At 47.9% G+C, this 10,523-nt stretch overlaps 1 long non-coding RNA gene across 2 annotated transcripts; it reads right to left on the reverse strand.

The window, feature by feature from the left end:
* Window positions 1–1,901: 1,901 nt before the first annotated feature.
* LOC125515633 lies at window positions 1,902–4,329 on the reverse strand. Of its 2 annotated transcripts, none has more exons than XR_007287080.1 (3): window positions 3,634–4,329; window positions 2,345–2,799; window positions 1,902–2,002 (listed from the first exon to the last, which is right to left on the reverse strand). It is a non-coding gene; the product is annotated as an uncharacterized LOC125515633 (long non-coding RNA). The 2 variants fall into 2 exon arrangements; XR_007287081.1 differs by having other exon boundaries at window positions 2,374–2,799; window positions 3,634–4,328.
* Between the last annotated feature and the right edge of the window lie 6,194 nt (window positions 4,330–10,523).

A 10,523-nucleotide genomic window follows, 5' to 3' on the forward strand; every position in this document is an offset into this window, starting at 1 on the left:
GATGCATGTGGAGTGCACACAATCACCGAACAACCTTGGTCGAGCAACCTTAATGAAAAGTAAAAGCACCACAGTTCATTCATATGAAAACATGTTCAAAAGATAAAGGCATTTGAACACATCTGGCCATAAATTCCTTGGAAGAGTAAGTAAATATGATTGAAACATGAAGGTAGCATATGTGCATCGGTGATTAAATAATGAGGCATGCAATCAAGGGAAAATAATAAAATGTTGGGTTTTTGCTCGAAAATAACACCTTGATTAAAACTTTCTTCCATCATCATCATGCTAAATTTTGCAGTTAATGGGGTATATCATAGATCAACATCATATCTGTTTTTACGTGTTCCAAGGTGGGGTTCCATTTCATGTTTCTTTGTGCTTCTAGTGTAGAGGAGTTTATATTTCACATATATCAAAAAGTAATCTTTGTATTCCATAAAATGAGTTTCAAATAGATTTTAGTGTATTAGCAGTGTTCTACAAAGAGTGCGTTAATAGTGCTAATTTTCCAATGTCAATTGATCAAGAAATGGAAGTTAAAAAATTAGTTTGTACTTGTAGTTGCATGCAACTGTGCGGACGGATAACCATTGGGAGATAAATATCAGGAATCATTAACTAAAACTGGTGATAGTTAATCCGTATGGTGTGAAATATCTTGACAAGATCATAAAACAACCAAATTGGACCGTTATCAGGTAGCCACGACCCACCCCTGAGAACAAACTCAGAAAAATATGTAAAAGATATAGCTAATATAGCGACCATATCCACGTCCATAATACAACCATAATGCATATCCACGTCCATGTCTTCCTGATATGCTTCTACGACACACTTCTCTAGGACTGGACATAAGAGGGCTACTACACCAACAAACATAAGCATCCGATAATTGCCTATTCTTCTGATTTATTTGTAGGTTTTTATACTATACCAAGGTTGGGGGCTACGAAGAAGTGAATCTTGAGGAGGCGTCATCGATCTGTATTGAGGACTCTGATCGATCATCTTAGTGCAAGGAGCCACACCATCTGTAAACCATTGTAGGATACTACCAAATGGATAAAATTTCATTCAACATAAGTGCATAACAATAGTAAGTCATTCAAGGGAAATCTTAAGTAAACAAATTAATGTTACCATTATTCAGAAAGGAAAGATGCCTACTCATTTTGAAAAGAGTATGCCTACCCATTTTTAAAAGAGCATGCCTACTCATTGTCGTAGCCTTGGTGTCATCAGAAAGAGCCTATCTATGTAATAAAACGCTCACTGGAAAACCTCAATTGCAAGAGCAATCAGGTAGCAAGGCTCAAACAAAAGATGTAAAGCAACAAGTGATATATCTGATTGTCTTCCTCTCCATGTTGTGTCTTCTCTTCTTCTCACTTCCCTCTAGGCAGCAACCATCGTGATACCTATTTGTAGTGGCGGAGTTACCTAAAAAATGTTGGCGGGCTGGATAGTGCAAATAGCACCACCAAACTAAAAATCAATGCAATATTGTGGGATAAACTTCATGTAAAACTCCTTTTCACTCTAGCCCAGGGAGGGCCATGGCCCTTTGAGCCTTGCCATAGCTCCACTGGTGCCTATTTGCTTGTCTTCCCTACCATTTTTTAGGAGTGTATGAAGGCTGGTGCAAATAATCCCAATTTACACAATGGGGAATGCCGGTAAAAGATAGATCGATTGGACTCACATAAGCTGACAATAGTTTACTATGACTAATCACTCTGTTAACTGATGAGAGTGTAAACACATGCTGTTGGCTAGTAGCTAATACTGTAGAAATAGAAATATAATTTGGCATTGTAAAGGTGATCCCGCCACTACCTCATGTAGCAAATAAATCATAGGTATATAACGGATTGGAAAATAGAAATCTCATCGAGCAAGACCGGATATGTAGGACCCAGATCTGGTTTTGATGTCAATTATGTTGTGGCCGCTCCCAACCTTGAAGCAATGGTCTATCGTGGAATTCTTCCAGCTGCATATGAACTAAGATTTAGAAATTTGGCATGTAATTACTTCTGCAAGTTGTTGAACACTCAAATTTGATAACATAGTAATTCCGCCAAAACAGAATAACTAATGACAAATAGGCAACCAATCAAAGCATACAATGGTTAGCTTCAGAGCATAAATGATGTATGTAATAGCTGAGATATAGCAAAATAAAGAGAATCAAACTGGGAGAGCCCTAGGATGTTGTTCTGTAGGTAATAATGGATTCGTGAAATCTCTGGACAAGAAAAGAGATTCACCACGCGTGACTATCATGTTAACTGAAACTACACAGTAATTGTCAAGCTTTATAAAAGATGCAAACCTTAGTATTCGTTCAAGACTTGGCCTCACCTCCATTTAGATTCAAGCCTTATAATTCAAGCCAAAGACATCTCAGCAAGTTCACGACTTGGCCTCACCTCCATTTGTAATGGATTTCGTAAGCTCTGACAGTAAAAGACCAACAAATGCAAGAATTGGAACATGGAAGAAGCTTAAGTGGGCATGATGCCATCGGGTTGTATGCCAAGATCGTGGTTGTAGAGCTCCCTCTATCTCCCTTGCCAAGCTCTCCCTCTGACCAGCAGTGGAACAACTGTTCCTGCTGCTTTTGAACACTCCTTCCACGCTGGCGCAGATCAGTTGGCGGCGTAGGCCATCTTTCGCTTGTATCATCACGTTGAACACAATATGCGTATATGTTTACTTTCCTTGTATCATCACAACGGATGGTATAAATCTGATTGTGTCCCTGACTCCTTGTCATAATTCTAAATCCTACACAATGTGAAAAAAGAAAAGACAGATTTGTTAATACAACATTAGGCAGATTTATTAATACAACATAGTGATATTACATGCACTGACAGGATCGGTATGTGGTATCTTGTTTGCTCTCGGAGAGTGTGATGCCCTTCCTCCTAATCTTATTTGAGCGCTATATCAAAAGAGGCATCAACATTATGATATGAACTATGATAGTCCGACGCAGCAGCTCTTCCAACACAAAGGATCCAGATCTATCGATACGTGACGCTTCTTCAATAATTTCTAGAAGACCCAGGGCAGCTCAGACTTGCTTCGCTCATGCACAAATAAACATCAAGTGTAAAATGTCCTCCGGACCCATATGAACATTACACAGAAGTAATTTTACAGTCCTAAGCATGAAATTTTTTTGTTGGAACCAAAGGAGGCGTGTTGATTCAGTTCACCAGCTTATGAGCAAGTATGAGATTATTGGTCAACTGCACTTGCAGCTCACAGAAATTAAAGGGGCTCCTAATTTGCATTACTAATGGTTAGTCAACTACAAAACATGCGCGCATGTACCCCTGTCTTTCAGTTCAGATTATAGATTGCAAAATAAAATCAGACAAGAAAATTGAAGCTGCCCCAAATTTGCATTGCTGATTAAGGAAACAATATATCTGGACTGCAAATTGGATAGCTGGTCATAGTCTTAATGCTTTGAACTGAACAAATTTGACAGAGGACATGGGTGCAAAGTAATACATATGTTGTGATAGTCCTAAAACTATGACTTGGCAAAATGTCAATTAAATTAAACTACAACAGAAATCTATGAACAAAAAACGGTTGGGCACCCACCTTCTGTTGGGCTGCTGCTGCTCCGCCGACATGGAGGCTCTGCGGCGAGTCCCCCGGCTGGATCTGGCCACATCGAACACCGGAGTGGCAAGGCCTGGCCCTCTCTTCATCACATCGGGTAGGGGAGGGGAGCTCGTGGCCTTGGACGAAGGGAGGAGATCGGGAGGGGAGGGGAGTTCCTAGCCTTGGACGGAGGTAGGAGGGAGGCTGAGACCCACCTATGCCAGGCACGTGGGGGAGGGGGTGAGGGAGGGGGTGAGGGAGGAGGTGGTGGCGGCTGGCTGGGGAGGGAGGTCGTGGTGGCCAGCTCCTCTCGAACCTCGGCGGTGGCTGCTCCTCTCGGATCTCGGCGGCGGCTGCTCCTCTCGGATCTTGGCTACGGCGTAGGGCTCCTCGGCGGCGGCTGGTGAAAGGTGTAGCCAGATCCTGGATGTCCTGGACGTCTCCGGCGATGGGTCCTGACCAGGATTGGCGCCGGATCCTGGACCAGCGCCGGATCAGTGGAGGCCGGCGCTTGTGATGTGCGATTTACGCGCCGGATAAGTGCCAGGGAGATGGCGAATGGATGGAGCGGGGGCGGCGAAGGGACGACGGGCGGCGGCGGTGAAGGGACGAAGGGAGGCGGCGGGCGAAGGAGGGAACAGAGTCGGGCGACTGTTTCTCGCTCTGAGGGCACGAAACCTCGCTCGAGGGCGCAGAGTGGGGCGATTTTTTTTCGCTGGTTAATTTTCGCCGGCTTGCTTTAGCTGGGTTTTTTTCGTTCGGGTTAGTTGGATGCGACAGAAGATTGGGCGCGTGGGGGCGGCTGGGGTACTCAGCTGGACGGTTTTTTTGGTTCATTGCGGCTGAGCGGGAGGTGGGAGGAAGTACCAAAGAAGTAACAAAAAAGACCGGGTGAGGTGGGACGAAAATAAAACCCGGAACACGACCTACCAACTGAGACATTAGGAGTAGAGATTAAGGTCTCTCTCCTTGTCAGGAGAGTCCTGGCCGGACTATGTCTGGCAAGATTGGGATGCGGATGGCGAAGAAATTCGCCGCCCACCCACCACCCACTTAATAGCCACTATCGATGATTTGACCGACATGCTCGACTTCGACTCCGAAGACATCGACGGCATGGACGACGATGCAAGAGACGAATAGGAGCCACTGCCCACAGGGCACTGGATGCCAACTTCATCATATGATGTATACATGGTGCCAAAACTGGCGGATCTCGGGTAGGGGGTCCTGAACTGTGCGTCTAGGCAGATGGTAACAGGAGACAGGGGACACAATGTTTACCCAGGTTCGGGCCCTCTCGATGGAGGTAAAACCCTACTCCTGCTTGATCGATCTTGATGATTTGAGTATTACAAGAGTTGATCTACCACGAGATCAGAGAGGCTAAACCCTAGAAGCTAGCCTATGGTATGATTGTTGTTGGTCCTACGGACTAAACCCTCTGGTTTATATAGACACCGGAGGGGGCTAGGGTTACACAGAGTCAGTTACAAAGAAGGAGATCTACATACTCGTATTGCCAAGCTTGCCTTCCACGCCAAGGAGAGTCCCATCCAGACACGGGACGAAGTCGTCAATCTTGTATCTTCATAGTCCAACAGTCTGGCCAAAGGTTATAGTCCGGTTGTCCGGATACCCCCTAATCCAGGACTCCCTCAGTAGCCCCTGAACCAGGCTTCAATGACGATGAGTCCGGCGCACAGATTGTCTTCGGCATTGCAAGGCGGGTTCCTCCTCCGAATACTTCATAAAAGATTTTGAACACGAGGATCGTGTCCGGCTCTACAAAACAAGTTCCACATACCACCGTAGAGAGAATAATATTTCCACAAATCTAATTCTACTGACATACCCCGTAGCGTGACATCGCACTACAGCCAGGTTTTTATTCTATAACCAATCTCAACGTGTTTCGTGAGGCGGTTTCCTTGGCACATCTTGTCGAAGCAGAGATTGTGTCCCCTTTGTTACGGGATTCTCATCAACACAGACGTGGGTAACCCAATCATATCTGTTGGTATGACCCCTCGATTGAAGGTAAGTCCCAAACGGTCACGAGGAGGACTCTTGGTATTCAACCTCTTTATAAAGAGACAAAGGCCTATTCTATTTCCTCTCGATCTCAACCGAATCCGCCTCCCGCCTCGAGTTCCAACACCCAAAGCTCAGGTTTAGGCGCTTCGCACCATCGAGTATGTCCGGATCCAACCTTCAAGGTCGGTGGATGCCTTCCTCCGTTACAGAGGAAGACGTAATAAAGCTAAGGGGGGCCAGGTATCTGACCGGCGAAATCCCGCATAGGCTGCCCGCTCAAGGGCAGGTCATTCCCACTCCCAAACCCGGTGAGAGCATCGTGTTCGTATCTCACTTCCTACGAGGGCTAGGCTTTGCGCCAGATCCCTTCGTGAGGGGGCTTATGTTCTATTATGGGCTGGACTTCCACGATTTAGCTCCGGAGTCTATCCTCCACATCTCATCGTTCATTGTCGTGTGTGAAGCCTTCCTCCGTATTACCCCTCACTTTGGACTGTGGCTCAATACCTTCACAGTGGAGCCGAAGATGATCGAGGGGCAGCACGTAGAGTGCGGAGGTGCCGTGATAAGAAAAAACGCCGACGCCCCATGGCCCGAGGGCTCTTTCCAGGAGGTGCCCAGTTTATGGCAACAAGAGTGGTTTTATATCACAGCTCGCAGGGGTACCAAGTGGGTGGATCCCCCGGTCTTTCGCTCGGGTCCCCCGCCATGACTAACATTGTGGGTCAACAAGGGGCTGGACTGGGGGCCAGTAAAGGATGTGCCCACATTGCAGAGCCGTATCCGAGATCTCCTTGAGAGAGATGTTAGTCTGGTCACGGTGATGCAAGTTATGTTAATTCGCCGGGTCCTGCCCTGCAAACGTCATCCCCTCCGCCTGTGGGAGTTCAATCCGGAGGGACCGTGAGCTCTTCAACACTTCCTCGGCATGACGCCTGAGGAGATGTACAAATTGTTCTTCGGATTACAAATAACATGTCCGGACACCACTAAAGATGCAGGTCTGAGCAGCAATCGCCCGGATACCCAAGTAAGTAGCCCCGCATCCGAACACACTGTTTATTTATTTATCGCAACATCGCCCTAAAAATCCGTTCTTTGACCAGGATTGGATAGCGAAGGCGAAGTTGATCAGGTGTCTAGCCCCCCTCCCCGAGACCTCACCGGATCCCGTGTTAACCAGGATGCTAGAGATCGCGCCTTACCAAGCGCCTTTAGGAGAAGATAAAGGAGGGAACAAAGAGGCTAACGCCTCCGCGAAGGAGGTTAGCCGGGGAGGAGGAGCTGAAACTTCCTCTCCCCAGGGAAGAAAGAGGACCCCCTCCGAAGACCCGGAGACAATGGTCTCTAAACGGGGGAAGAAATCTTTGCCGGAGGGTCCCGCCCCAGGGGATATCCTGGCCGCACTATGCCCTCAAGGGGATCAACCCTCCACCGAGCTGTAAGTAAAAGGATACTTGATAATGAAAATATCTTGCCTTACTTCTGAGGATGATAACCGAAGCATTTATCTTTGCAGTTTGGATCTTAGCCCTTCTCAGCAGAGCTCGTCTTCAGGGGATCTTCTTCCAGAGATGATGAAGAGTGGATCGCCTCCCCCTGCCATACCGCCTTGTGAGGCGGGCGACCCTAAGGTGTCATCACGAAGGGTTTCTCCTGATCTGGCAAGGCCAGAGGGTAATCCTATGGCCACCCGAAGTCCTCAGTGTCCAGCTCTTGAAGAGAGCAATCAAAAGAGTCCGGCACCGTCTGGTGTGCGGTCGGACGTGCTGAGGGATCTGCTAGAGCGAGCAGCTATCTCAGAAGATCACCGCACTTTGATGGGTACGGTGATTGAAAGGATTTCGTCCGCCGAAAGCGGGTTGCATGAAGCCTTTATGAGTCTACTGACGGGTTTTGAGGTACGTGAAATGATGTACCTTTTTGACAGTACCGCACATTTTAAGATGAGCGCTATGTAGATAGTAGCCCCTGAGGCTCTGGGTGCTGTCGAAGACGACGGCGCGCAGAGGACCATAGTCCCAGGATTAATCTTGCCGCCCTAATATGCAGGTGACAAAGTGTCCGGTGGCCATCCGGACTGAAGAGTTTGCCGAGTTAAAGCGGCAGCTTGACGTGGCAGATGCCGACATCGTGCTTGTCAACAAGCGGCTTGACGAGGCACAAGGTATGTGATTTCTCTGGTGACACATGGGAAGAGGTGCATGATACCAGTATTTATAACGTGTGTGTGGATGCAGATGGAGCTGCGGCCGTGGAGAACCTTCGGGCAGAACTTGCCCGAGCCAAGGAGCAAGCCTGAAAAGGCGATGTGGCTGCCCTAAAGGCGATAGAGGAGCTAAAAACCGAACAGGCTGCTCACTGCCAAAGCAAGGAAGAAATAGCCAGGATGGCTGTGGAATTGGAGAATACCGTCGACTGTTGCAAGCTTCTTGAAAAGGAAGATCAAGCGAAGAGGACAGACCTGGAGAACGCCACGGTGGCGGTCAAAGACACCCGCTCTGCAATGAGAGCGATGAAGAAGGAGCTGCGTCAAGCCAGGGACGTCGCGGCTGGGAAGCCCTTTATGCCGCGGATGAAGTTCGGAGATCCTAAGTATGCCCCTTTGGACCGGCTGTGGAGTTCTGCGGATGCATATATGGACTTAGCGGCGAGTGTTGCCGATGCGGCCGAATACTTCCGAGATCAAAAGGATCGCAAAGTGGAAAAGTTGTTCTGGTCACAATTTAGTGTTCCAGATCGTCCGCTTCCATTGACTGATCAGTTAGCCGAATGGGCTGAGCTGAATAGGTTGTCTGGACTCGCCATGAGGTCTGTTGTGGATCAGCTGTGGCCGGAAAGGCCAAAATTGAACAGTTATTTTAGTTTGGTGCAGCAGTTCCTTGGTGCAGTGCCGCACATCAACGCGATGAAGAGGTCGGCGTGCGTAGAGGGTGCGTGGATAGCCCTTGCCCGTGTGAAGACATACTGGGCGGAGATGGAGGCCACCGCCATTGCAGCCCAAGATTCGGACAAGAGCCGAGTACCTGCCGAGCATTACTTTCGAGAAGTTCTCGAGGGCGCTCGTTCAATAGAAGCGCAGTGCTCGAAGAATATTATGTTCTAATGACATGTATTCCCATTAAAAACCAATGTTTTGCCGAATTGTAAAGGCTAGTTTATACTTTTGCCTAGAAGAATTATAATACCTCATGTGCGGTTGTTTATGTATATATGTATATAACCTGAAAGATGGCAGCCGTCGGCTTCAGCCCCCACGCAAATAATGCGGGGGTGCTTGCGGAAGGCGCATGTTCACACTTGATCCAACGTCTTGGTCCATTAAGGAGGTGATAGCGCAGCGAACTAGGCAATCGGACTATAATGCTTTAACACTTTCACTTAGCCAGAGGAGTTTGAAAGTGGGGCTACTATATAGCCCCTGGTGGCTCCGCGCTCATCTGAATTCGGGGCGCGTCCATGCCTGGTCGGGAAACGGCCTTTCGTTAAAGCGGAGGAATCCCAAAGATTCCGCTAGGTCATCGAGTGGTTGACCAGTCTCAAGCTATATCATGACAGTCAGTTTTCGGCTTTCTCTACTGAGGTGCTCGTCCGGGTGAACCAGGGCACAATCGCAGTGGTTCTCCTGGTGTCGCCTTAGCCGATAGAGTAGAACGTAAGGCAGCAAAACACAGGAGTCGGGCAAACCCAACATTTGACCAAAGACATGATTCGGAGCTGATGCATATAAGGCCAAACTCGCGACGCCGAACACTCCCTAAGGTATTCGGTCTTTATGATGTAAACCGGGCTGAACAGTGCCCTTTGTAACAAGCCCCTGGTGTCCAGGTACGTGCAATATTTTGACGTGGCCACATGCCAATACATCAGCATCCCTCTCTGTTGTACTGAGAATCCAGGGGATGTGTATCAACAAGAGACGGTAAAAAAGGTTTACGCAGGGTCTTAATCTAAAAAGAATCCTTGGAACGGGTCCCTGCTGCACGTCTGCGCCTGTGTCTCCGTTGTGCCGTATCCTGGACGGGTGTAGCACGATGGTCATCTGTAAAAGAGAGGAACTTAGTTGAAAAGTAGTCATGCAAGAAGGTAGGTTATACTAAATAAACCGTATACAGTTCAAGATGAGTAAAGTTGAGTCTAATTGTCACTTGTTTACACGCGTTGAGCCCCATGTATTATTATAGGGGTACAGCCATCAAACCTGTATCAATTATGTATAGCTACACCGGACTCGTCTAACCGTGTCCGTGGTCTTAACGACCTGTCAGATGCTCTAGTTGGTGAGGCCGTCTAGTGTGCAGCTGCCAAGGCAGCCGCACGGTCTTCCGTGCACAAGGAGCACTCAATATTTCCATCTACTACAATGATGCCACGCGGACCGGGCATCTTAAGCATGAGAGAAGCATAATGTGGTGTTGTGTTAAAGCAGGCGAAAGCTTCGCGTCTGAGTAGTGCTTGATAGCCACTTTGGAACGGAGCGATGTGGAAGGTTAACTTTTCGCTACGGAAGTTATTGGGAAAGCCGAATATAACCTCTAGTAGCAGGGAGCCCTTGCAATGGGCTTCTCGGCCTGGCGTTACTCCTTTAAAGGTAGTATTGCTATGGCTGATTTTTGTTGGGTCTATCCCCATTTTGCGGACTGTGTCCTAATATATCAGGTTTAAACTACTGCCGCCGTCCATCAGGACTCGTGTGAAGTGGTATCCGTCGATTATTGGGTCTAACACCAAGGCAGCCCATCCTGCATGCCGGATACTTGCCGAGTAGTCCTGATGGTCAAAGGTGATCGGTTGGGACGACCAATGGTAGAGCTCCGCGGTGATGGTCCCTGGGGCATGTGTCTCTAGGA

Source organism: Triticum urartu, chromosome 6 (assembly GCF_003073215.2).
Source record: "Triticum urartu cultivar G1812 chromosome 6, Tu2.1, whole genome shotgun sequence".
In the NCBI taxonomy this organism is placed as follows: Eukaryota; Viridiplantae; Streptophyta; class Magnoliopsida; order Poales; family Poaceae; genus Triticum; species Triticum urartu.